The sequence below is a fragment of the Cyprinus carpio genome, chromosome A24 (assembly GCF_018340385.1).
Source record: "Cyprinus carpio isolate SPL01 chromosome A24, ASM1834038v1, whole genome shotgun sequence".
NCBI lineage: Eukaryota > Metazoa > Chordata > Actinopteri > Cypriniformes > Cyprinidae > Cyprinus > Cyprinus carpio.
In genome coordinates this window covers 5,219,884-5,226,587 of record NC_056595.1, presented here as the reverse complement: position 1 = coordinate 5,226,587, position 6,704 = coordinate 5,219,884, and positions in this window count along the sequence as shown.

Here is a 6,704-nt window from a genome sequence, read left to right as displayed (position 1 = left end):
ACTGTACGCGGCAAGTGTATCAGTCTTAATAGACTTTGACTGGCCTGCTTCTGAAAATAATGTCTATTGTGTCTCCATAGTCCATCACAGTGTTCATCAAATATGAGGCTCACACAATCAGAGCGTTACAAATATAAAAAATCAGCTATGTAAATGATGTCGATTAATCAAGAAGATCATAGCCCACGAAAGAGAGAGACCACGTGTATGAAATTTAAATGCCAATGGCTAAGCCGTGCTTTTTGCATGTATTAAACTTTAACTTTCTAGTTGGCTTTGCATGGATTATACTGATTACTGGTGTTTCTACTGTATATCAAGAATGGCTACTTCATCCAAAGAATGTTTTATTAATCTAAATGTGCTATTTGTAAAACTCATAATCTGGAGTGGTATTTGCTCATAGCAACTGCAAATTAAATGTTAATGTGATATCCAGAGCAGTTCTATTCCCCCCCACCCCTTTTTTATGTGTTGCCTGAGCAAATCAATTCAGCACAAACATTTATTTATCAAAAGGCAATCAAAGAATTAAAGAAATACATATATTTTATTGTATTATCCCATTATTGATTTGATACTTGTAATGATGGTAATGTTTGTTTTATGATATTAAGGGGCTGTGAAATTATGTGCTTTCTTGAAATACCAATATCATAACACCCACTGGTCCTCTTTGCATAAACTCCATTCAGCCTCCCAAAACGAGAAAAAAAAATTAGAAAAGGGTGGAGGGATGTCGAAAAAAGGAAAGCGAGGTTTGTGTAAATGGAGCAATACACTTTCAAAGCCATATCTGGATATTAATTTCATGCCACAAACAGTGGTCTCCATGCGCATCGTTGTTAGAGCTGTGGCCCCCGGCGACGGATTGATCCACTTCTCCGGCTCAGTGGGGGTGCTGGAGATCTGGAGGGTATCAGCAGGGCTCCAAATCAATAAGGTTAATAGATGTGGGGGCCACGCAGTCAGAGGTGAGCAGTCTGGCATTTTCTGTGCCAATGAAGAAAATTCCTGATGACGAGATGTCACATTCAGGGCCTGCATTAATGTCAGTTTGATTACCTGCACCTCCAGTGTCACTTAGTGTGTTAGCCGAGGTCCGTGCTCTGACCATTAACTGAAATTATTTTTACCACAGGCCACTTTCACACGCACACCCCCGCCCCCTTATCTTTGCTTCAGGACTTGACTTTGCCATCACTTCATATGGCCGGTCGCTACAAATTGCCCAGCCATTTCCCCTCCCCTTTATGGGACTGATTTCTATACTACCAACAGTTTCATAATCACTTGATGCGTAATTTGCTCTAATTTTGAATTTGTGCTTGAGTATTTGCTCCTTTAAAACACGTACACTTAAATGTCTTTATAGAAGCTCTCACATCCGATTTCTGAGAGGACGTAATTGCCTCTCACTAAAAGGAGGAAGAGGAAGAAAAAAAGGATAATGGGGGAAAAAAAGAACAATTGCGGCAAAACTGCAAAAAGACCATAAGAAAGGGTCAGTCGCAGTTTACAGAGACAAATTAATGAACGGTTTGTTTCCTTCAGGGGTCATTTAAGTTTTAATTCTACCTGTTATGTGGATTTTTTGGTGAAATAAAGATGTTTGAGATGATGAAAAGGGATAATCTAGTTAAAACTCAGGAACCAAGCTCTTAAGAATGTAATCTTAACATTCATGTTGGTTTAAAAAAAAAAAAAAAAAAAAAAAAAACATTTACTTTTTTATTCAACATTTCTAAAAATGTCAAGTAAACTTAATACACTTGAATGCACACATCTCAATATAAACAAACAAACAAATACATGTAATATTGTATAATAAGTCAAAAGCAATATTTAAAAAAAGGAAGAAAAAAAAAAAGATCAGAAATATTATGACGTTTTCCTGGGTTATAAATCAACTAATCTTTCCAAATTATTTGATATTTAACAAAACATCAAGACAGTGTTATTAAATATACTGAAATAGATTGTAAAATTTGTTTTATTATTTTCTGGTTTTATTTAGTATTTTTTGTAATTTTATCTTTTTTATATATGCCTAAATATTGTTTAATATATTATTATATATTTTAATTATTTATTTATTTTAGTTGTTTTAGCACTTCAGCTTCAAACTGAGAAAATGTTGCATTGGAAAATATCTAATAATAAATTGTTTCCGTTTATACAAACACACACACACACACACACACATATACAATCACAAGTGAGTGTATAATTTTATAATATATACAATATATATATATATATATATTTTTATATCATTCACATATATATACTATATATTTTTTTTTTTTTTTTTTTTCAGTTCACACACATACTGTGTAATATGTGTGTGTGTGTGTGTGTGTGTGTGTGTGTGTGTGTGTGTATGTGTGTGTGTGATTATTTAAAATAATCACACACAGCCTGAATTGAAGACGGACACAGTGTTTGTTTTATCCAGCTGTATTTACTCCTTTGCATTGCTGTATTATTATTATTTTATGATTTCTATCTCTGAAAATAAATAAAAAAAAAAAAAAAAAATAAAAATAAAAACTGTGGAGTCCAACCTGTGGAGTTAAAATAAAATAACAAATAAATAAATTACTTGTAAACTTAATCAGATGTAGCTAATCACCTTCTCAGTGACACACAAAGTGATTTGACTTTCAGCTGTGATCAGCTGTGCTCATTTTGATCAGCTCAGCATGAAAAGAGCTTTCCTGGAGCATTTCAGTGCTTGGTAGTGCAACTGAAGCAAACAATCAACTATGGGTGGCAAGACGATGTCAAAAGATCCAAAAAAAAAAGATACAAAAAACAAAAAAAAAAAAGTAATAAAATTAAAAAATCAAAAATCAAAGGCTTTATCAATGTCTAGAAGCACAGTGAAGTATATTATTAAGAAGTGGAAATGTACTTGGTACAACACAGACCCTCCCTGGATCAGGACGTCTCTCCAAACTGGATGAACGATTTAGGAGGAAACTGGTCAGAGAGGTGACCAAGAGGACTACAGCAACTCTGAAGCAGCTGCAGGAATTTATGACAAAGAATGGTCATTGTGTGCATGTGACAACAATATCACAAATTATCCCATATTATGTATGGGAGGGTTGCAAGAAAAAAGCCACTCCTCAAGAAAGGCCACATGCAGTCACGACTAAGCTTTGCCAAAACACACCTGGATGATTCAGAGGAAGATGACACTACAATTGAATTATTTGGCCTCAACACCAAACAATATGTCTGGCAGAAATCCAATACAGCTCACCATCCAAATAACAGATAAGTTTCTCTGCAGCAGGGACTTGAGCACTTGTCAGGATAGAAGGCAAAATAGTGTCAAATTCTTGAGGAAAATCTGCCCTCTGCCAGAAAGTTGTTAATGGGAATTATTTTCTATACCCACTGTACGTATGTGTGTGTGTGTGTGTGTGTGTGTGAGTGTGTATGTATATATATATATATATATATATATACATATATATAACACACACAGTCACATTACATTAATATGACTTGTATATATATATATATATATACACACACATATATGGCAGTTTTCTTGTCACATTACATTAATATGACTTGTATCTCAATGGTTTAGATAAGACAGACATATTTTAAAAATATTAATAATATTTTTATTCATTTAATTTGTTAATGGTTATACAATTTAGACATCGTTTTTTACTTTAAGTCAGACTAAAGATATCTTTCAAAGCACAGAATCTACACTCAGACGTTACCCAGCCATGTTCTAGTCAAAGCTAACGAGCTCACAGTATGGATAAAAAGCACTGGCCTGCAATTAAAGGCTAGCCACCACAGACTTCACAACTCCGGAAGTTTGCAGTCATTCCACTTGCTTTGTGGCATACACAATCCCATTAGCATTTTTGAATGGGGCCTTTTCATATGTTTCGATGCACAAAGTCTCAGCTCTTGAATGGTGAAATGCAAATGGGGTGCTTGCTGGTCTATTATGCGAGTATCCCAGCCTCTCTACCTGCCTAATGTCTATACAGGGGCCCATTGTGCCGGTCTGGAGGAGGTAACCTGCCTCCACCACACCTTTTATTATGAAAGCACCTGCAGCACGTAGTGATTACTGCTAGGTGAGATGGAAGAAACTGGTTTAAGTCCTGCTTGCTGTGTCAAGCTCTCAGATCCACGCCCCTCAATCGAATTCAGAAGCACCAAACAAAAGGAAAGTACTGGAAAATTATTATAGCACATGACAGGCTTCGTTTGCTTTTACAGCTTAGCAGCTTCGTCCTAATAGAAGCTTTGTGGAGAAGAGTTTGGTCATTGTTATTCACAACCCTCCCCTTCCCTAAACTGGATGGGATTAAGATAAATCATAATAAAGAGAATTCACAAGGATCTGACAGACATTTCATTGGTCCTACAGATTTAAAGAATAATCATCTCTTGGGGTTATTTAGCTTACAATCCACTTCTTTAACCTTTGCTGCACTTCACTGGATTCTCAGCGCTGTATAAAGCTACTCTTAAGGAATATTTAGTGGTTCATATATGGCATTATGTTTGAGTGTCTTCACATGACATTAAAGTGAATGTCAAATATTATTCATTAATCAAAGGCCATTTGAAGTGGAGTGGAAGGCTGTCGTGTCTCTATAACTCAAAAGAAAAAGCACAACACGGAGACCGTTTTAGAATTGAACCTCATTTTGTAGATTCGCCATATGATGTAAAAAAATAAAAATAAAATAAAAAATAGATAGTCTAGCATAATTCATATTGCATCAAAGCATTAAGAACCAAAATTAATGTGTGTGTGTGCGTGGGTGTGCGTGTGTGTGCGTGTGTGTGTGTGTGTGTGTGTGTGTGCGTGCGTGCGTGTGTGTATGTGTGTGTGTGTGTGTGTGTGTGTGTGTGTGTGTGTGTGTGTGATTGAACAAAATCTTCATGGTCCTATTTATTTATTATTATTTTTTATTATTATGAATATTTTATTTTTTATATTAAGATTTAAAAAAATATTTTTCTTGTTTTAGACATAATCATTTAATGTATATTTTTTTTGTTATTTGTAAATCTCAGATTGTTTATTTATTTATTTATTTATTTATTTAAAGTTAACAGCAAAACAATGAAGAAAGTAAGTATTACGTTTGCTTGTATATGGTTTTTATTGACTGTATATACAGAGTAAATCAAGGAAGAATGAAAGTATTTATTAAACGTTTGTTACTAGTTATCAGGTAATGTTTGTTTGGCACGGCGCAAATGTTGTTGAGCAATGGTTGCAACTTGCATATTTATTTATGTTTGTTCATTCACTGATTGAAAGTAGTGGCTAATTAATATCAAAGGCACAGTCACATACTTTTAAGTAATAATCACAGTAACTACATTATTTTTGCAGACACTTGAGTCCAATGGTAAATGTTTCTAAGAGACAGTCTTGGCAATTAAACATTTATTAGTTTTTTGAAGGTCCTCTTTACAGGGTTGCATTTTCTGTGTTGTTCTAGTTTATTAGTTTCTCTGTGTCTGTTTTTGCTGTTGGTTTGTTTAGTCTCTGTGTGGGACTGGAAACTCTTCAGTCCCGGTGACCAGCAGCAGGTGAGGGCCGCAAACCTCTTTGAAGTCCCGGCTCCTTATTGATCGTGTGCATATTCTAAAAATCAAAGAGGGCTTCAAAGGCATATCTAAACTCAAAAAGACCCCTGCGTGCCCAAAACAGGCCAAGCAGTGACAGCGTGAACAAGCAAAGCAGGTGGTACTTGAGGAGGTCCAACCCCCAAACAGTACCTCGGCACCACATACAGTCCCACTGCAACAGCCATGACTCTCTCATTACACTGCTAACGTGGCCATTTGTTACAAGAACAAATTCTCTCTGAGGAAGGTTTTATATTATCGTGGCCAGACTAGCTGCTAGCTATGGGCATGTATTGATGTGTTTCTGCTGGTCGGTGCATTGGTTAGCAAGTCAACTGCGTGTGATTGGAATGAAACCCTAGGTGTAGCTAACAAGGCTTGCATTACTAAAAGGCATTTTATTCATCATCTGTAGACTAATGCAGGTGATGTATACTGTGTGACAGTGCAAATGTGTCATAGTTTTCTATACATTTAATATAACTGTTTGTGGACACACACACACAAAAAAATATTTTCATGTGATAGAGACAAAAGTGACAAAGTATTTTTAAGTGAAGTCTGTTACTAATTATTAAAGCAGGCATTTGTTGGGCACAGTGTTATTTGTGTTGCATTGAGATACCATTAGAATTTTTGAATCGTAGAATCGTTTTGAATTTTAGATTTCCCATTAATTAAAGTTATATGTGTGTGTGTGTGTGTGTGTGTGTGTTAGTGTGTGTGATTTTTATTAGTTTGATCAATCTATCTATATAGTTTTATTTATTAATTTATTTTAATTTTAATTTCAGGTTTAGTTATTTTAAAACAGCAAGTAAAACTAAATTAATATAAGAAATGTTACCATGGCAGTTAGCTGAAAGAAAATATTTATTCATTCATTCATTTATTCATTAATTCATTCATTAATTCATTCATTCATTCATTCATTCATTCATTCATTTATTTTTGGTATATCATTTTATTTCAGTTAACATTTATTAAAAATCGTTTTATATATGTATTTTTAGTGAACTATAATAACCCTGGAGGGGTACAGTGCAAATGTTTCACAGCGTCTTCTGTTT